Below are 22,066 nucleotides of genomic sequence, written 5' to 3'. Positions count from 1 at the left end.
AGGGATTTGTGATTAAATGGTGTGAAACAGCTTACTTCTCACTGCTTTCTTGGGAGAGCTTATATCTTAATGGAGCAGACCACTGAGTGGACTTAAAGACTGGCAGTGTTAAGTGCTTGATTTTTCTAGGTCTGCATGAAAATGTGAGAAAATTGATATTTTCAAAAACGAGTCAAACAGAACACTGAAAGTACAGCTTGTTTTATCATCAGACATTAAAACCAACAACTGACAAGATCCTTAAACTGTCTCCACACAAAGCTGAATATGAAACAACAGTGAGAATGACTGTGAATAAGAAACTATTCTTATTGGCCTTGTCAAAACAACACAGCAGGAGTCAGAGCAGGATGAAGACGAGGAAACTGATGCAGATTTGCAGTGAAATTATGAAATGATTATGATTTAGTTGCAGAGAAAAACGACCCAGGACTCCCACACAATGCATAGTGCCAAACTTGATATTAATATTTCAGATCCTTAAAATCAGAAAGCCTATTTTCTGTAAAACACAGACCGAAAACACACATCATCATCATCATCAGTCCGTCTGTCTATTCATTCAGTGATTCAAACATTATCAGAGGAAGGCGACACTACAGCTGTGTCACCACATATAAAATTGCAATGTTTGAATACAACTGAGACTTTGTTTCAAACCCCAAGCACTCGTGTGGCGTTGGGGGCGTGGCTTTCATTTCTGGTGCGGCGGCGACAGCTGCGGCCACAGCTGTAGTCGGTTGGTAATAGGTGCACATGTCCATTTACTGCTTCTGACTCTTGGTTTCCATCTGACCCTGTGTGTTGTTAGTGGGTCGCTGAGTGAAAACCGGGCAGTCACCTGTGTGTAGTAAAGTGTGTGTGTGTGTGTTTGTGACCTTTTCACAAATGGCTCACTGATTTGTGTCATACGGGGAAGGAGCTTTTGAGAAATGTAACTTTACACTTGCATACATGACTTCAATCTACTTTTACCATCACCCTATATTTAGTAGCTTGTAAAAAAATATTTTTTTTATAATATTCAAATAAATACCCTACAGAAATACTATGGTTTAATCTCCAACACTTAGTTTGAGGCAGTGAATTTGGATTTCTTTCTTTTAAGAAAAGATGAAACCTAAACAAATGCTTGAAGGAAATGCAATCGTTTTCAAATGAAGAAAATGGCTAAGAAAATAAAAAATATAGATAAGATGAGCACAAAGCTATTCAAGATAATACAACACAGTAATTAAGTTTTTTAATTTGTATCAAATGGCATAGCAACAAAATAAGTACAGATATTTTCTCTTGAGCTATTTAAAGATTATCAGCTTGACCTGGAAATCAATACTATAAACAATCCTCCACTTAATTAAGTTTTTTTAATGGTGAACCTACATATCATAAAAATAACAAAAGGGAAAAGAAATGCTTATATCCGAAGCAGGAGAGACAGAGCAGTGTTTTCAGCAGATGTCACTGTTTACTGAGCTTTAAGGCTCGGCTGCATCAGAGTCAACTAACAGAAAGTCCCTCCCACTGGTTCTCTCACCGTCTTTATGCATGGCTTCCTTTCATCGCTGGATTAAAAAAAGAAAACTGCTGCAGATAAACTGTCACCACTTTAGCTCTCTGCAGCCTGAGCACTTTTTATCGTCTGAGATATTTGAAGGCAGAGCACTATTTTGCAGCGCAGTTTTTGAAGACATGAATTAAACTGATGCAAGTTAAATCTGATCTATTATTTCAATATGAGAGAGGGAAGGTCTAATGTTGGAATGAAACACACATGAGGATAAACTGTCGAGAGAGAGATGATAAATACTGAATGAGATGGAGGCGATTCAGCGGCTTCAAATGAGATTGCATGGGTGTGTGTGTTTGAGAGCAGCTGTAAACACAGCAAAGCCTCAGAGAGACACACACATTCACACTTGTGAGTCCCTGCATGCCAGGACATGCACTCCCACATTCCCAGAGACACAGCATCACCACAGAGCCTCCCTCAGGTGCTTGTATTTCCAGAGATATTTAGCCGGTGAAGACTGAAGCTTGTTGACAGTCCAGTAAAACTTGGGAGAGGTGTCAGGGGAACAGGATGTCATGTTACTTTTGGCCTGTTGGTCTGGACGATGTGTCCCCAGATGAGCACATGTTGCATGAAAGAAGAGAAGAGCAACGATAGCAGCTCCACAGTAAAATCATCAAGTTTCAAAAGTGTGTGCAAGAGAGTGAAGAACAGAAAGTTGAAAGATTTCCATCTGTTTGTTTGTTAGAATCATAAACCATCATCGTGTCTGTGCATTCTCCTTTAATCCACAATCGTGACAAAAAACACTATAACCTCAAGGCAAATGCTTGTTTTGCATAGGTCAACATGTCAGATAATAATGATAAAGAGACAGAAGAACTAGCAACAAAGTAATGTTAATGACTCTTACAGCAACACTACATTTGACTTTCTTACCTTTGATTAGCAGGAGTATGGAGAATTGCAAGTTCAAGAGTAAAGCTAAAATGTAGATCGGAAAAAAGAAAATCTTAAAATATGAAGAATTCGAATCAGAGTTTGGTGGATTTGATACAACAGCAGCTGTCCTGGTTCAGGAAGCAGGGGATCATGGGTAATATCCCCAGTCTAGTGAGTGGGATTAAGCAGGCAGGGACTTATTTTTTCTCTCCAAGAAAACCACTTAATCACTCGGAGCGCAAAACAATTAATCACGTGGGGCTGCAGAGGGCGCAGTTGCTCAGTAAAAGCTACACAGTGATGCTTTAATGGATATTGTTTTCCTCTGCAGTCCATTCCTGCACACAAATTATATACCAGCAGACAGCATTTTACAGAAGCTGAGAAAGTAGAGAAAATGAAGTTGCTGACGATGCCGGGGGAAGTTGGACGGTGACGGAGGTGTGACAGGTTCCTGTCTGACAGGAGGTAAAACCTGGAGGCCCCTAAACAATAAAGAGAATAACGCCACCACATCCAGGCGAAGACAAATACACAAACTCAAATCCAGATTGGCAGGTTAGACTAGGTGAAATGCCTGTCAGCATACCATAGGTGACACTGTTGAACCATGCACTGAGCTGACAGAGGGAAGTGTCACTGAGGGGAGGAAGAAGCGCGGACAGCTGGAGAGTGGAGGAGGAAACTGGGGGAGGAAATTGATAAAAAATCCCAGCGAAGTTGTTTATTTTCCCACCATCACTTTGAGCATCATGACTGTCAGAGCTGCCACCGTGTGTGAGAGGCGCATCTCCTGAGCCTACACCACGAGAACGTCAGTACCGATATTCTTCAGTGGGGGGCAACACAAAGCTGAGTCACTGGTGGAGGAATCCTACACTGTCTTTTCCTCCTCCTTTTGCAACTGCTGCATGTGAGGAATACATTATTTTTACCATAAAACACAACATAGATACGGATTTCTGCAGCAATTGTTTGCTGTATACAAAACTAATTCCTTTTCACATAACTCAAAACTGTGAAATGCCTTGAAACATGGCTGCAATTGGCTATTTTCTGTGAAGAACATAAAAAGAGGATATTTCAAATGACTGCACACTGTACACCCCCCTACACATTTATGCTTTGTAACTTCTCTTCTCCTTCTACCTGGACCCTGCACCTTCACCTCATTCCTGCACTTTTACCCTCTGTCCGTTCTACATTTTCTTACACTCTATCTCAGCTTCAAATTGGGGGCGGGATACAACAAATAGTCATAACACAATCGGTCAAGATGACGAAAAGATTCTCTGCTCAGATGGACTTAGAAATTCATTTATGAAAAGAGAGAGACGTTGAAAGATGATGAAGAGAAAGAGATTTCAGCATATGAGGATCATGTTTCTGTCAATTCAGAGTCTGACAGGGAGTTTGAAGAAGAGGATGAGATTGACCATCAGTCAGCTCCAAAAGAGCAGCTAGCTGCTAATAAGGAGGCAACCAGGGCCAACATGGATGGCAGTCACTCATGTATTTGGAGGGGCAGCATTTTGTCTGAGAGAGTATGAAGGAGATGGACCAGTACAATACTTTGGGGTTCTTATCCTTGCTGGAGTTTTCAGATCAAAAGGGGAATCCCTTCCCTAGCCGCGAACTTTTCCGTGCAACGATATCTCTGGAAAACCTCCAGGTTATTTCCAGTATTATGTGCTTTGATAACCGAGACGACAGACCAGTCCAGCAGCAGAAAGACAAAACAAGTGGATTTCAGTCGCAACATCAAGTAACACTGCCGTGTGTGTGGACACAAGATGGACAGGGAGACAGAGTATACATGCATCAAGTGCAAGAAATACATATGCAACACACAGACGGTAAAACTCTGCCCCTCATGTGTTGCACAGGCTGACATGAACAGGCTCTGTGTTCAATGAGGCTTGTGTTGTGTAAACTGACATCTGTTCCAATGGGTGGAAAAAACAAGATATGTTTTCCACCCATATCTTGATTGTAATTGATTTGTATTGCTTTTTATCACAGACCCATGAACCTTGGCTTGGTAACAAAAACATGAACAGCACAAGTAAACCTGATATCATCCCTCACGCCTCTGCATCATTCTTGCTTTTGTCCAACAACAAGATGATGATGCAACAACAGCCTCCTCTCACGTTGACTGTTGTAACTATAAACTGAAACAAAACTATGAAATGGGAAATTTACCAGTGATCACTTTAATCACAAGAAATCATGAAACGGATCAAAACAAAGATTTTTAAACTTCACATGTGACTGAAAGCTATAAAGTTAATGATTTAGAAAAAAAACATAATGATTAGAGCCCGACCAGTTCATCTGATGAACAATAAAATTGAGCCACCATTCACAGAATAAACAAAGCACAAAGAAACTTGTTTATTTTCTTAACTTGATGTCTATATTTTTGGTTTTCTTTTTATTTATATCACGTTTTATGGTGTAAAATATTAGACAGTGGGTTCGTTTACTACCATTATTTAAAAAACCAAAAGAATATATCAGTATCAGAAATGTTTTATTCCTTAATATCGGCATCAGATGTTCAGAAAATAAACAACTTACAGCTTGTAACCCTCTTAACATTGCGTCATGGAATCACTGTGATATTTCCCACACAGACAGCAATATATTCAGGCGCTTGTACATCTTCATCCCTTCAGACAAATCCATCCCTCCCTCTCTTTCTACCTCCGGCAGTTCTTATTTCCCTGCCTCTGAGTGTAACAGGGTTTAAATGCTGCATTTCTATTTTGATGGTTGCAAATGTCATTGCCCTGATGCTTGCTCTTGAATGCCTGGTGGTTTGGATTCAGAAAGAAAACTTCCCGGATGGTCTCTGATCCGTAAATGTCAACAAAATAACCTTTTCAACTGAACATTTTCGTCAGCACAAAATCAAACGTCCATTTTGATGATTTGATGGATGTGCAATGGCTCCTCGGAAAACAAATACGTCGATGAGAACGACTAACGAATGACATTATACCCCTCTGACTCTTGATCTGTCTTCCTGTTTGTATTAGGGGCGACTCCCCCCCATTAGTCTGTCGCTCCACTTCTAAATATTTTATTAACGTCGGGTCCAAGGAGGTTGTTCTTTTTTCCACTCACAGTTTAAGCTGTTAAAATTTTCATGGGAGCTCTTTCAATCCATTTTCTAAAAACTTATTCAACAAGAGCCCCCCCAAAAAAAACATGTCTTTTTTAGAAATGGGGAATAAAATGTGAGTCCTGTAAAATCCAGAGAGCTGCACATTCTGCTGCTGTTCTGTGGATAATTGTGGTTAATTGTGGGTCTACTCAGTTTCATATTCTGATGATTCTGACAGTGGAAACTTTCGAATATTCTCTTCAACTTCTGCTTCGGGGGGAATTTTTATTTCATTTCCGTTTCGTCGAAATGAATATTTCAGCGACGCTATCTCTCAACAAATTGAGCTGAAGAAATTGTGCTTCTCTGAGTGGAGCCAATGGCTCTCCAGATCCCTCCCAGTAAATGACATGACATGAAGTCACTCAACAATAATACTAGTAAGCAGAAAAAAAAGAAGCTATTTAACCCCCCACCCACTCTCCACTGCCAAAAAAAGAGAAAAAACACATTTGGGTGGTTGATGTGAGCGGCTGTGGCAGTCCACTGAGTAGAACTGAGAAGTAGGTCATCTCTATTGACCTGGCTCACATCATCATCATCTGTGTGTGTGTGTGTGTGTGTGTCCCACTGTATGATTGCGCTGTTCCAATTCTCGCTTAACTAACAAGAGGCGGAAAATAGCAAACACGCATGAAACGTTGGAAGCAAGTGAGAGGAAGCAGCTGAAACTGAGTCTGCCTGTCAGCCTTTTATAATGACACGTTGTGGAGGAGAAAAAAATGGCATTGGTGCAAAATTCATAATCGAAACTGTCCGAAACATGACAACAGCAGAACTAACATCAGGTAATTTTTCGCACTAGCTTGCGATGTTTAAATTTGCAGCTATTTGCAGTTACGTCTGCAATCTTTAGTATCACATGATTAAACCTGCTCACAAACATATCCTACTTTCACAATAGGGACATGCAGAGTGAGACCCGGCGCTCAATTATTCACATTTTTATGAAAAAACTATATAAATTATTGAAATGTTATATGAATTATGGAACCCACTCTCTACCAATGTGTTTGTAATTGTTTTTTAAACTTCCCAGTTTCTTTAACATCAAAACCTTCTGACACCGTGTTTACTCCAATCTGTCGCCGAATTTTTCAAGATCAACTCCACTGCTTATGGGATTTGCCATTCACAAAAAAAACCCCTAATCTGCTTTTGCAGCAGCAGCAGTGGATAGCGCGCGATGACAGATTAAACCTTGACCTCGCAGAGTCGCCGGGAACGAGTCGTCTTTTCAGGGTCGCGCTTTCCGTGCCAAGGTCGCCGCACATTTCCCCAGTAAATTGATATTTCCAGAATAAATATGTTTACCCTGCTGCACAGTATGTGTAGATGTGGCCATGCTTTAAGAGTGCTGACATTTTCCCTCAGCAAAATATTATACGACAGCATTACAGCACTTCCAGGCAAAATATTTGTCTTGGCCACTGCTTGTAGGAAGCACATGATAAATCTTGCAGCTTGTGCTGGAGGAAACCTTTCTCATATGGTCCATAATATGCTGGAGTGCAGGTGCAGGAGCCGTGAGTCCAATTAGGACTGAAAAAAGATCAACTATACTCGGGTGGAGGTGACGATGCCCAAACCCAGAGCTGAAGAAACTCCACATTTAGACAAGTGATAAAAAAGCTGTAAGCTTTAGACGTCAAATTCAAAGGAGAATTAGATTTCCAATTAACTCTCATCTCCTCACATCCCTCGCTCCTCCTCTTCTTCCTCCTCATCTTGTTTCCTCTCCGCTACAACCTTCCCATCTCCCTCGTCCACTTCCTGTCCAGTATAAAGCTGCACTCTCTGGATCGTTAGTTAACAACACTAACTGTTGACACACACACTCTTCCTCACACACACACACACACACACACACACACACATACTGCCTTTGTCTGATTCCAGACACCCTGCCATGTTGATCCCTAATCCGCTTCCTACCACACTGGCCGTGACCAATCACAGCCTTTCATGTTCAGAAAGCGGTCAGTCACACCTAACAGGATTGGCTGGTTGTAGTCCGGGATGCCGAGGCTATTAGTGATAATGATAAAGGGTGACATTTGTGATTGCGGGTTGTCGTTGGCCGTGTGTGTGTGTGTGGGCTCTGTCTGGGATCTTGCTTGTGTGACCCAGATCGGGTACAGTGCCGCATTTGAATTAGATGTGATGTTTAGGGGCTGGAGTTTATAGGGCATAAAAACAACAAGTCTTGTGTTGTCAAGGACATATTGCAACGGGGTGAACGTTCTTCACACCATCACACACACATAGCAACACACAAACACGCAGTGACGTCAAGGTCATGTGAAGAAAAAAAGAAAAAAGAAGGAATTATCGAGGTGGTAAGCGGTGCCGAAATGAAACATGGGGGAAAAAAACCTTCATAGAGATAATTATGTTTTTTTTTCTACTCTTCAGTTCAGGCAAATAGAACATTGTTCCAATAATATGTCAAAATAATTTGCTAAAGTGCTGCAACTAATTTAAACGTGAAAGTCAATTTATAATTCAATATTCTAATGTGCCTCCTTGATATAGTGACATAAACACTAAGTACGTTAAAAGTATTTGAAAGTAAAGTGAGGATGTGGAAGGAAAGAAACACCCCCTCCCTTCTTTCCCAAAAGTTACCATCCAAACTTCTGTTCCTCCCTCTTCATTTGCATCCAGTCCCTTAATGCTTGCTGTAGCTTGAATAACGCATCACGCTGATGGAGTTCACTGTCCTGCAACCGATACTGAAAGTTACATGATGCACGTTCTGGCTTTTCTTCATCGTGAAGTCCCACTTGTGGCCCTTCAATCACCAGAAAGTCTCCAGCTACTCTCAGTTGGGAGCATCACATCATTAGGATGATGGAGCTCTATTCACTTTCAACGCCCCACAAATTTAGATAACGCCACCTTCCATCATCACTGATTCCGTATCGCATTAATGTTGCCTGCAAATTATGAGCTTAGCGTTTAGAAAGTGGTTATTTCCCAAAGTGCTATCATCGCTTTTATAATCTGATGTTTTCAACTTGCCTCAGAGAGCTGGTGGAGCTGAGGTGTGTGAACACAGCAGTGGTGCTTGAAGTTATGTGACCGCACCCTGTTGAGAAACCTGTTTCTACTTCTTTTTCTATGTGATCACAGTTTAACCCCGAACATGCCTGAAATGACCCCGCTGCCCAACATCACAGAGGATATTGTGTGTCATAATGCTTAACATATGGACAGCATGGGAATATGTTTACACTTCCACGTGATTTTGCATATTTTAAGTAGGGCCGGTGACATTACAGGGCAAAGTGAGACCTCACGTGATTTGTGTTTACACGAGAGGGGAGGGAATGAAACTGACTACTGAACTTTCGAGAGACTCCAGAATAAAGTGACCCGACTTTCTCACATCCGTCGGGCTGCAGCTGATTACCCAAAAGCCCTGGATGCATATCAAATGACCACGGCATGTCTTCAGACTAATAATCTGAGACGGGAAAATAACTCAAAGGGAGCATTGGCTGACACCTGTGAGGGCAGCACTCTCAAAGAACCGCTGCATATTTCGCTTCTGAAGGAAAAACTGTACAAGGTGATGTTTTATCAAGACTTCAAAGGCAGGGAGATTTTGCTATGTGACTTTTATTGATTTGCATTTTGCCTGCAGAATAAAATGTGATTTCAGCAAGTGGCTGGTGAGAACTCCCAAGAGAACTCCTGCATGAAATATAATGCACAAAGCAAACTCTTTACTATCACTCCTTTGCATTCAAATGAAACATTTGGAAACTTCTGCTGCAAATTGTGCAAGAAGTCAGTTTTGCAGCAAGCTAAGATGATATATATATTTATAGCTCAAATGTAAAACCTCTTGGGTAATTCCTCAATCAAGATTTGTAAAGTAACCCTGAAGCTTCTGACAACTTTAAAAGAAAAAGAAAAAAGTTTGAGGAACCACTTATCCTCTCAACAGGCCTGCACAAGCTGCCAAGTTTTTTGCTGAGCCCACTGTGCTCATTGTCACAATTTCTGAAGTTCCCATGGCAACATCACACTCTCATCTTCTCCACTTGGTGATTAAAGAATGCACTGGGCTGAATAAAATGAACTGAAGTGGAGTGGAAATAAAGGGTGTGCGTAACTAAATAAAAAAAATTCCGGTCTCTCCTTTTGAAGGATGTTTAGACAGCAATTAGTAGTTTGCCCCTGAAGCCTCTGAATTGGGTGAATGCTGACGCTTTGAAGAACAAATTAACCAATTAGAGAGAGATAAGAGTCTCATGTGTTACACCTCCCCATTCAGTGCTATCAGCAACAGGCTGCAAAGTTTTCCTGAGAACTCTTGTGATTAAAAGAATCAGCACTTATACTGCTTTGATTTGTTTTATAAAATCAAGAGAGCACCTTTTTTACCTCATCCTGCCAGGAATACACCAACTGACAGGAAAAGAAAAAGACAATGCTGCCTTCACAACATTTGTCTGCACGGTTCCCACAGTCAATCTTCAAGTTAGGGGGGGGGGGGGCGCTTTTCTCAAGCTCAAGGCCCTGACAAACATGTGTATGCGTGTGTGTGTGGTGGGGACAGGAAAAGAGACGACGACAATACTATTGTTGCTATATTGGTCGAAAAAGTGACAACCAATCAGACAAAGCCTTTTTTGTACTTCCTCCTCTACACATGTCAAAACAAATGTGCGATAAAGCAAGTGAACAAAAATATAACTCAATACACTTCCATGCAAAAATCGTAAGAATCCTTCTATTAAAAGTTGCACTCATTCATTAAACTAACACTATAATGTGCAGTTACAGTGACCTCCTCATTGTCTCGCACATCAAACAGTGAACCTGGGTTTCCTTCATCCCTATGACCCAGAGCAGGTGAGAGGGATCAGCATTATAGCCCTGAGCCTGTGGCAGCCAGCTGTCACACACACACGCCTCAGCGCACACGAGACACACGCACACTTGCACACTCGTGCAACGAGCCGTACCGGACGTGCCCCGGCACACGGGAGATGCTGTGAAATTTGATTTAACCTCTGACCCCTGGAAGGCTTTTAAAATCAGACACTAACCAAAGATGTAGGGGTTGAATTGGATGTGTAACTATTACACACAGAAATGATTATAAAAAGTGACAAGTGGTACAATGTGCATCCCCCCCCCCCCAGCTCTTTAACTAACGCTGTCAAACGTCCTTCCTCCTAAGTGCAAAAAAGACCAAACATCCGAGACCTTTAAAACCACTCACGCTCGCTCCCAGCACTCAACTGCACACTCACACACACACGTACACATTTTAAGCATCCCTCAAGGCACCGTCTCCTGTTTTTATGTGTCTTGGGCTTCAAGCAACCACAAAAACTCACACACACGCACACACACACACACACACACACAGTGCCTCTTTGAAATTGGGTCACACAAAACAGACTTTCACATGCAGAATAACCATAGGCACCCACAAACACATAAACGCACACATATAATTCCATGTGCTTTTTTAGGGAAATGATGTCATAATAAACACAGAATCCATCGCTCCTTTAAATTCTGCCTGAGTCAAAGTTAACCACACGTTGCAGAAGACCAAAACAAAAAAGAATCCAGTTCCTATTGATCAAAAGTTGCTCAGAGCTTAAATAATGCCATATTTAAACCAACCAGGAATAGACAACTCATTCATACCAGATGGTAAAAGCAGAAACCTTGTTCTAAACGTGAATTCAGCAACTGTTCCTGCCGAAGTTTCCCCTCAACCATCACACACATGGCTCCACAACACTTATTGGCCGGGTCCCGAAAGCCACTGCTCTATCATTATCATTCCTGTAATGCTGGCACTCAACTCCAACGCTCCTCATTTCCCCACTGTGAATAATTTCTGAGCTGAGATGGAGGGTGAAGGCAGACGGGAATCCCCCAGAGAGACGCTCACAGACTTTAGGTAAACTGCAAAGACAGAGAGACAAAACCAAAACCTCCTCATCCTCCCCTCTTACCTTCCACATGATTAAAATCCCATCATCCACAAACAAAGTGAAAAAAGAGAGGAAGTAGAGAGAGAGAGAGGTGGAGGGGGGGACAAACGGAGGCTATCTTTGGCTCCCTCTCTCCTCTGTAGGACGCAGCAGCGGCAGCGGTGAGCAGCAAAGTTGGGAGTCAGCGAGGATGTGGATACACGTCTCTATGGCTGTGTCATCACCTCATGACATGTTTCCTCCCCTGCCTGTGTAAGCCTTTCCACCCTGACCCGGCAGAGAGAGAGAGAGAAAGGGAGAGAGAGAGGGGACGAACTAGTGCGCCGCCCCCTCTCTCTCTCTCTCTCTCTCTCCATCTCCCCGCCTCTCCTCCCCCTCCTCTCTGTCCATCCCTCCCCTTCTGTTTCCCTGTATTCAAATCTGCCAGTGGCCTGCCCTGCCTCTAAGTAGGCCAATCACTGAACCAGTGCGGGTGGAGTCTGGGCAGCCTGTGTGCAAGTGTGAGCTGGCAGTCACTTTGTGTAAGTGTGTGTCTGTGAGTATGTGTGTACTTATCCTTACTTGCATGCATGTGTTCCGGGATGCATGAACACATTTCGCCAGTCCGAAGCCAACTTACCGCACGAGTGAGACGACCTCACTGTGATCTTCACCCATTTTAACTTTTATCGTTCTCAAACGTCTGTGCTAATAACGGCCGAGTCTCTTGTGCATATTCTCACCATGTCCTATTAACTTCAACTGAAGCTTGCACCAAGCGTGCATCGCTTCTTTCTGCGCAGCTCGACAAACTTTGCTCGACAAACTTGTACAATCAACTGATGGAAATACTGATATCTGGAGATGGAAAAGGCAGAGTTCATGTGCGATATGTGCAAAAATCTTGCTTTCACACCCGGGGGGTTCTGACAAAGGCAAGTAAGGGTAAAAATGCAAGATGCAAATCTAGTAAGATGGCTTAGGAATGCACATTTCTAATGACCGGGAGTCACATTTCTGCACTTTTTATTTAATAAATCAAGCGCAGACCTCATTTTGATGAAGTGACACACTATTATTGGGAATGACAGAGTTTCCACATCACTTCACATTGTTTACAGTTTGTGATCTCTTAGCTCGCTGTTTATTCACCATCATTTCACAACTGTGACTTCACATCCTTGTTTGTGGGGGCTGAATATTAGAGGCACAACACAAATGAGATCCACTGATGCGAGTGTCCACACTGTAACATCTCACATGGATTGTTCATTACAATGTACATCACTTATTCTATCCATGCAACAACAACGTCATGTTAAGCTCACCACTCTCAGGTTCTCTTCTAAAAGCCTTTAAATCCAGGGAAGGATCATGTCCTGAAGGATTTTAATTTGAAACATTTGTGCTGGAAATGTTTGGATCATTGACAGTAGGTTGGTCTCTGTTCGTCTCATATCATCCTTATTGTAATAATATGTTTGCGGCAACATCCAAGTAAAAATTATGAAAACTGACAGTCAATAGTTTGGAAGTGAAAACCAAACATGATGGATATGGTGTTTCACTGTCAATACACATTATTGTAATACATGAAACCTGCCATTACAGGTACAGAAGGGAACATTCAATAAAAATAACTTTTTGTCCGGTCAGCTTGTAAAGCAATTTAAAAGAATTCAACAATCCCAGTCCCCATGTTTTTTTTTTTTTCTGGTTTTCTGTCCCATAGTTACCATAGAGATAGAGGAGCTTTATCGGATTAACTTGTGAAAGAGAATCTCAAATTTAAGGTGTTGTCAGCATGAGTTCCCCAAGCGCTGAAATATTATAAACAGTTTTGCATGAAGACATCTCCGCAGTGAAGGTTTCAGACCACAAATAGTCAATTTTAACCTTTATCTTTTTCCACTTTGGCATAGGTGATACTCGTCTCCCCCTCCACCTTCAGACCTCCATTTGTTTTGGCCGCTACCCATAAAAACAACCCCCTTTTTTTAAACGCAGCCCACAAGCAAAGCAGCTTAAACTAATCTCCAAGATGCAAGTCAGTCATTTATCCTCCCACGGGAGGCACGCCGCCCAGCACAGCCACAATCTTTGATCAACTACGTAAATTCATCAGCTGATGTCTCCTTGGGAAACAACACCTTCCCGTCATATCTGATACTCTGTCCACGCTGCTCTAGAGCCACAAATGGGAAACTCATTTGCCCAAACCTTTATTTAAATCTTAATCATCCATGTGATGAGGAAGCTTTGAAAGCCAGCTGCTATTGGTAGCTTGATTCCAAATAATCCCTAACATTTGCCCTGGGGAAGTGAGTCATATAGTGTTGAAACATATTCTTACTCTGCAAAGAATTGTTGCTTCAATTCCATCCTCCGCCCTGGACTGCAGGGTTGTGCAGTCAGGAATTTATTTGTTCTGTTTTATGCAACGATTGACACAGTGTTGATAAATTCCACAGTGCACGAAATGCCAAGAACTGACAGATTTATATTAAAGTGAGTACTGTCCTAAATGAGCTTTTACAGTCTGGGTCCTAAGATCTTTCAGAGTAGTCAACTTCAAGTTTCATCACAAGCTTCAATTTATGAGAAACATGCTATTTGTTTATTAGTGCAGATGTAATGGGTGATGGCATTTTTTATTAAACAGCTTGGGCCTTCAATATGTTTGTGTATAATATTCAAACATTTGTGTATTTGTGTGTGTGTGTGTGTGCACTGATGGGATCCTGGCCGTGTGTTTCCAGCAACTGGAGAGGGATCATTTGAGGTGAAGTGGCTACAAAAGAATGTTTTTCTGGAAAAGGACAAGGGAAGAGTTTCCATCTTGGGTCTGTTCTCAGCAACGAGCCAGACAACGTACTTTGTAAATCCTCTCTACCGGTCAGTCAGAAAGTAAAATATACAGTATAAGATGAAGGCACACACACAGTTAGTCGTATGATATGGAAAAAAGAGAAAACAATACATGTGCAACAAGAATTAATGACTGAATTGAGTAGAACAAGTTGAAAGGAGACTGGAGGTATTATTTTTTATGCTCATTTGAAGCATGGTACATTCATTCTGTTTGGAGCTGCTGCTGCTGCTGCTGCTGCTGCTGCTGCTGCTGCTGCTGCTGCTGCTGCTGCTGCTGCTGCTGCTGCTGCTGCTGCTGCTGCTGCTGCTGCTGCTGCTGCTGCTGCTTGGTTCAGTTACATAACTTCTAATGCTTGTTTGTGTTGAGAATTGTGTTGCATTCTTATCTTAATTGTTAATCTAATACTGTCATGTTGCTACTGCCATGAGTTAATTAAATCTTGCAGCACCAACATACTTATCCCAGTAAGTTCGGTAAAACCCTTACAGATTCTATAAGCTTCCAGCATTTGGCAGCTTGCTACTTAACATTTTGGGAGAGTTAGTATTGTCATATCCACTTGAAGCAGTATAACACAAGAAGTCTTGTACCTCCAGGAACTAGACGTGGGTGCAGACTCGATATAATAATACACTTAATCCATCCTAATCCTTATTGCTCGACTCTTAACATATCATCACTTACATAAATAACTGCTCTTTCGTAACTGCCTTACTACTTTGTAATGCTATCTCATTACCCTATTATCCTTTGAGCTGTCTGTGTCTACTTTGTCTTCTGTCTCACTCTTGTCTGGCGTATCTTTTCACCAATACAAAAAAAGTAGAAGGAAAAAAATTTAAATAATATATTCATTTTTTTTAATGTGGGCATGCAAGGGGTTTTGGATGATGCTTGTCCAACACACATAGAGTCACACACACGCTGCAGAGTCAGCAAACGTAACACAATGAAGAAACGTGCAACAAGAACAGACAGCACAACTAAACGCAAATGCTGTGAACAATGTTTCAGCAGCTCAGAGTCTGACTAGAGCTTTTTCCAGGCGTCCTCTGCCACCATGCCGCAAAGTCGCGTGGCTGTTTTTCACCTTGAACTATATGTTCCCATCTTGCCCTGGGTGATATTCCGATGAGCTTGTAATGACATTGTGCAAATAGAGACAGGGGGTATTGAGTTCAGAATGATAATGACTTAATTTCCCAGGCACAATGGACACGTTGGATGTGTGAAGAGACAATGACTCGCATTCAGTGCAAGGTATTACTAAAATAAATGAAACAGCAGGTATTTGAATGTGCAAAGTGTTGGGACACTTGAAACTTTTTAATAATGTTCAGCAAGGTCAAAATATATCTCAATTCCAGGCAGATGAAATAGGAAAAGCTTCATTTCCCTTTGTGCTGATGTTACATATAAAGTAGAAACTCCCATTCGAGGTTTGTGTCTCTGCAATTTATCCAGCTGTCGTGATTTGTCAAAGCTTTACTGAGAATTCAAGCGCAGAGGAAATGACGATTAAAGCTTTGCTGTTAAAAGACAAGATCGCCATTTAAACTTTTTTTTTGCTGCTGCATTTTCTGGAGAATAAAGCAGAAAAGGCAAACTTTTGACTCCTCTCCCAACTCTCCCATGACCGCTCTGTAAATTTAGGAAAGCTGGCCTCTACTTTTCACTTTAGAGAGGTCTTATTTTTAACAACCAAGAATGAGCGGAATGCGCCAGAGTCTGCCTCTGCTCTCATGGTGAGACCATTACGGGGATAAAGCACGACAGGGTTATGACCGAGACCTTTCGCAGAGGGCAGAGACGTTGTGGGTAGCCTGGGGTTTTAGTGGGATTCATACCACACATGTGCACTTAAGGCATGTGAACGCCTACACTTTGATATTTTGAATGGCTCTCAGTCAACCTCCCAGGTGAAATTAACCCAAAAGAACATGCACTAGAGGCTATCCCACACATATATATTAAAATATACATACATGAGCTGCATCAGCATATTATCTCCCAGAGGCATCTTTATGACTGAGATATATAGTGCCTTAAAACCTCCCCGGTCACTGATCACTGTCTTGGACAGTACATTAGATATGCATTCATATTGCATGACTCATGGGAGGCTGGGAGATATCCTGCAGAGGCGTTCGTACATTTACTAAGTGTGATCAAGCCTCGCTGCTCCTGCCCCCGGAAAAATAGTGTGTGTGACCTTTTTTTTAAAGCACCTTCATAGCCAGAGCTAAGAGTTTTTTTTCTGTATTTTGGAGAATGTCTAACACATGTCCCCTCACGCTGACCTCTGTCCTTCAAAAGCAACTTCACATGTGGGCTTTAAAGGTCTGCTTTCAATAAGTGCCGAAGAGATGTACAGCTGGTACCGGCTGAGCAGAAACACTTCAGCTGCAGTTTTTTGGGATTAGGTATCGGTATCTCGGAGCGTGTTGTGCGAGTGTGTTCCGCCGTAGTGTCTGTGAGTTATCTGTCTCCGTCAGGTGACCCCGGTGAATGAGCTGATCTAATCAGGGAGAAACTAATACCCAGAGATGGCCTGAAAACAGATTTTTTTTTGACGAGAGGGAGCAAGACAGACGGTCAGATTAAGAGATTTGGAGCAGGGAGGAGTCGGGGAGCGGAGGAGATAAAGAAGTTTAAGTGATGAGCGTTAAAATGTGGCTGCACTCTTTCTGGTATCCAGAGTTGTCGTAAATCGAGAGAGAGGAAGGGGAAGTATTTTGAATAAATATAGATGCAACTAACCTTTTTTTCTTGTACTATGGATGAACTGATCCTTTAAACTTGCACCGTTTAGGTTCAGTAATGCTTTCCCTAAAATCCTTGCTCTCCTGTTCAAAACTGTTGCACATACTGTATACGCTACTGTCGCCGCACAAGCATCCATGTGCCTCATTTTGACTCCTTCTCTCAGATTTCCTTCGTTGCTTAGCTTCCCCCCTTCTCACTTAACATTTAACACTTGAACCATCCATGCCACTGAAGGAGAAATACCCCAAAAATATCTCTTAAAAAAAGGATTGCGCTTAATTCTAACAGTGTTATTACTTTCTTCGGATTCATTGGTATAGTCATTAATGCCCCCTGGGAGTACATCCATGATACTACGCCTGGTGTTAATTAAGCTTAGTTATCTGAACACCGTTGCCAGGCAACAAATAACACAATGAAGTGCTTCTATCTAGAGTTTTCAATGGGAAAGTACCAACAGACAAAGAGAACATGTGTCCCACTCCCCACTTCCCCCTTTTGTTCAAAAATGAAGCAATCTTGTGTTTTTAAAGTAATATGGAGCCACAGACTGTGCAGGAGTGATTGTGGTGGTGAGGCAGCAGCAGTAGATCTGAGTGTAGACACAAAGTTTTGAGCAGGAACAGAGAGAATGTGTGCTTTGCATGGAGCCATTTGAGAGCGAGGGCAAAGGTCATGATGACAGCGTATGTAAAATCTATGCAAAAAGAAGAGGTAATGCTCTCACACATTATCACTGCATGAATCAGCAAAGCCAAAAAAGTGTGTGTCCATGCAATCATGTCTTTCCGTATGCGAACTGACAAACATTCCCTCAAGTGCAGGCCGTGAGCCTCTCTAAAAGAACAGGATACAAAACATGGCTCACAGTCACCGTGAGTCAGAGAATCAGCGGTCGGCAGATCAGCTAAAAGATTTTCTAATGACTGTTGTTTGGGAATATCTGCTCCGAAGCACGAGGCAGCCTAGGTCACAGCGAGTTCTGATAAACTCCAAATATCTGTAGACTGTGCATCTTTACCCTGTCGACTCCTTTCAAGCATGGCATCAAAGCGGATGTGATAAAAACATCATCATCCAGAACAATGACGATGCTCTTGCTTGTCAGATTCCAGGGTTTGTACGAAGATAAGTGCATCCAGTAGTGCATTAGTAAATTATGCATGCACACCACACACACACACACGTGCACGCACAAACACATCTAGATCCAATGCCTAAATCCGACACATTCACCAGCAGCAACAGCTCAAGGTCATCCTCTGTCACGCTGAGGAAATTCTCTGCAACATTATCCAGGCTAATGCAAATATGCCCGTGCACAGAAAAGCTTGCACACACACAAAATCCTCAAGGATCTACACACACAGACACTGATAAACACACACACACACACACACACACACACACACAAATATATACTCACATGCACACATAATCGCATGCGTACAGTATATATGGGTGTCAGTCGGCATCATCATTTGCTGTCACCAGGCCCAATGTGTCCCCAAACTGTCACAAAGGGAGGCACGTCCCTGCTGCAGCTGTCACAGCATGACAACAACACAATCTCACTGTAATCAGAGCCACAATAATACAATCAATCCCAAACAACATTAAAGTAAAAGTCAAGAGAGCCACTGATTATTATTTTAATATCTCCGCTTGTGTCAGATAAATAAGCTTTACATTCTTCATTCTAGAGACGGAAGTGAGTAAAGCCATGTTATACATTTGCACCTCAATTGCATCAGGTATATTTCTTGTTATGCAATGGAGGTGAAGACAACAACACGATTCTACACTGTTTCATGTCTTAAAAAAGGTCTTTTGTGTGTTTGTTTTGAGACGTTACACACACACATATGTTGTATCGAGGTTTACATTCTTCAAAATAAGGTATCATAAATGTCACTCAGGGGAAGATGCCAAAAATAAAGCCATGGTGCTAAAATTCAAATTTGAAATTGAATATTTTTTTTCTCCCTAGTGTCAAATATCAATATGAAGGTTGAATATACTACAACATACTACACTTTAAAAGGTCACAGAATGCCATGCACCACTTGGTAATTATCCCCTCACTCTCAGGAGATTACTGTCGCACAGTTATTCTTCAAGCAAATATCCGACATCATGCGTCACTACATTATCTATTAAAATTCCCCCACAGAGAAGGAGCCCGGTGTATTTCCAGTATATCTGGTGTTGAGTGGAATAAGGGTGTGATGAGGTATGAGAAGTTGTCTTCGCTTCTCTTCCTTTGAGCCCAGGGTGCGAGTCAATCTAATTTGAAATATATTCTGAGCTTGTGGCGAGAGGGTGGATCATTACGTTGTCCTCATGTGAAGTGCGGACATGAGAAATCAAAATAAGATTCCTAATTATGTCCAGTGTATTACCCTTTATTCTGTGCATGGACATACAGCATCTCTCCCCTCATTGTTAGCTTGTGAAGGTCTGCTACAAAAGCTAAAATCAATGACGGAAAAGAAACGTCGCCCTCACACTTCTAATATGTCAAATCTGAATAGATTTTATGAAGAAAATAAAAACTGATCATGTTCACAAGAAATAAGACTGAACGTTGTTGAATGTTTCACTTCCCTGTGACCTTTTCAGGATGGATGTCTCCAACCCAGCCCCAGTAATTCAATCAGCCAAAACCCGAAGCTGCTCCAGCAGGGACAGCGATTCCTACTGTGGGCCCGGGAGGGCGTTGCCGGTGCCGAGCTGCAGTTTGGGTAAGTGCACCTCTGTCATTCAGAGCCCCCGAAGGAGCTAATAGCAAATTCCATGTGAGGATTTTTGAGGAACAAGTTGTTATTTTAAAGTCATATGCCGCTGCTTTAAATGAGCCGTCCCACTGTGAAAAAAAATTGACTTTTTCCCAGGTGTGCTGAATGACAGCGTGAAGCATGAATAAGTTATAAGTGAAAGACAGACTCTCCGACCTCCCCTGCTCTCGTCCCTGCAGTGTTGCGCACTTCAGTGTTTGTGTGCATGCATGTGTGTGTGTGTGAGTGAGTGGTGGGTAATGTAATGCAATGGTTTATGGACTGTAGTGCACCTGGCAGTGAGAAAATATTCTGATTTATGGTTCTGCCATCAGCTGTGACAGCAAGTGCACCATGCACACACACATAAAGCAGAGAGTGGGAGCATCTCACTTAGTTCAGAGTGAATATAAAAGTTTATGTATCTTCTATGGCCACAGGAAGAATGAGGGATGCAGATAACGATGGAGTGCAGGTATAAATTCAGTGGAAGCCGGGCCATTAATCAAAGGTGATGCATTTTGTATGAAGGTGAGGTGTGGCTTCGTACACTGTGGTGGCAGCGGGACTACACTACTAGACAGCGCTGAATTATGAATGGAATAAATGATGGTCTGAGTTGGATCATTAGTGGTTTGAATTACTAACAAATTCTATTGGGCTCGGGTTTGTGTACGGCTTTAAAAGGCGATTCTAATCATCAATTCAAAACGCAAACAACAGAATTTGACTCACCTTTAAAAGTCTAAAAAGAAACGTATCCGTAACTTTTACCCTTCAGCTGCGTATGTTTGTGAATCTATTGGCCCACAAGGAGAAAATATCATAAGGAGTCAGACAAATTTTAGAATATGAGCTCCTGAATGACAGAAGTAAGACATATAACAATCGTTACATCGTTTGATGAACAGTGATAGATGCAAAGCAGCGAAGACCACTGCACAATCGAAATATTTAAAACGTGTATATACTGTATAACCATCTCAATGCTGCTATAATAATAATGTCCCCTTGCAAATTTGTTGGACGTTGCATTAATGTATCATGCAAAGTGTGAAAACTTGGACGCACGTCCCAAGTCCCAGGTGGTTAGGTTCTTTGTGAGGTAGGCGGAATGTCGTGTTCCAATATCAAACCAACTGCTGAGAAGTCACTAAATTTTGCTGATACTCACATGGAATTTTTTTTTTATCTCAATAGAAAATAGTTGCAATGGGTGGATGCAAATTGCTCTGTAAAACCTGTTGAGAGGTAAATAAGACATGTAAATACAGATCATTTAGTAAATAGATTTCAAACTAAATGTGTTTTTGTGCAGGATACAACCACTCATATTCCAAATTTTAAAACTCTTGCCAGCCAGCTTCTTTTTTATGAACATGCTCAATTAAAATGGACGTAACATTTCATCCAGCCATTGTCTAGTCCTGCTTATCCAGTGCTTGGTCATTGGAGGCTGGGGGTTTATCTGGCTCAGACTAGATTTTAGGCATTATGCACCCAGAACAGGTTGCCATGACTGCCTATGTGCAAATTTTGGTTTTAAGACAGTGGGATGGAACCAGAGCTCTGAAAAGAGATGATGCAGATCCAAGTAGACCATGAAGTGGTATTCTGGAGCTTTTTTGCTGCGAGGCAACAGCACTAACCGCTGATCCAGACTGGATTCTTAGCAGAAAAAATATTACGGAATAATAACTCGAGTTATTAGTCCATGGCAAATCCGGCTTCTTGAGAGAATCAGTTGCTTGCAAATGGAATAAAAAGATGGAGGAGGTTCAAGAGGCAGAACAAATATCTAAGTCACTTCTAATGCAGTATTTAGACAGACAGATGGGAAGGCAGGCAGACAGACAGGCAGCTTTGCTGGCACACAGAGGTGCATCCCAGGGGACGGAACTTCTTAACGCGAATGACATTTGCTTCCAACATGGTTACTTTCCCTCTCTACGTGTCTTCTTTCTCTATCGAGCTCGAGCTGTCCCCTCAGGCCGAGCCAACACCTCCTCTCTTGTCTTCTAACATCAGCACAGATAAATACTGCCAGCCACTGACACACAGGGCCACACACACACG

At 41.9% G+C, this 22,066-nt stretch overlaps 2 protein-coding genes across 3 annotated transcripts in view; one reads left to right on the top strand and one right to left on the bottom strand.

Annotated features, from left to right (window-relative positions):
* LOC109638900 (E3 ubiquitin-protein ligase Midline-1-like) overlaps window positions 1-22,066 on the bottom strand; it is a 51,107-nt gene that overhangs the window by 23,246 nt on the left and 5,795 nt on the right. The window contains exon 1 of one of the 2 annotated variants that reach the window (XM_020102083.2): window positions 11,618-11,759. The exons of the other annotated variant lie outside the window; for it this stretch is intronic. The gene's annotated coding sequence lies outside the window, so the exon portion shown is untranslated. Of the gene's footprint in view, window positions 1-11,617; window positions 11,760-22,066 lie in introns of those variants that run through there. 2 annotated transcript variants of the gene reach the window in all.
* Window positions 19,852-22,066, top strand: part of LOC109638905 (MSL complex subunit 3) — a 104,663-nt gene continuing 102,448 nt past the window's right edge. The window contains exon 1 of the mRNA XM_069520465.1: window positions 19,852-19,957. The gene's annotated coding sequence lies outside the window, so the exon portion shown is untranslated. The remainder of the gene's footprint in view (window positions 19,958-22,066) is intronic.

The sequence above is a fragment of the Paralichthys olivaceus genome, chromosome 24, assembly GCF_024713975.1.
Source record: "Paralichthys olivaceus isolate ysfri-2021 chromosome 24, ASM2471397v2, whole genome shotgun sequence".
NCBI lineage: Eukaryota > Metazoa > Chordata > Actinopteri > Pleuronectiformes > Paralichthyidae > Paralichthys > Paralichthys olivaceus.
This window is presented reverse-complemented; position numbering and strand designations above follow the sequence as displayed.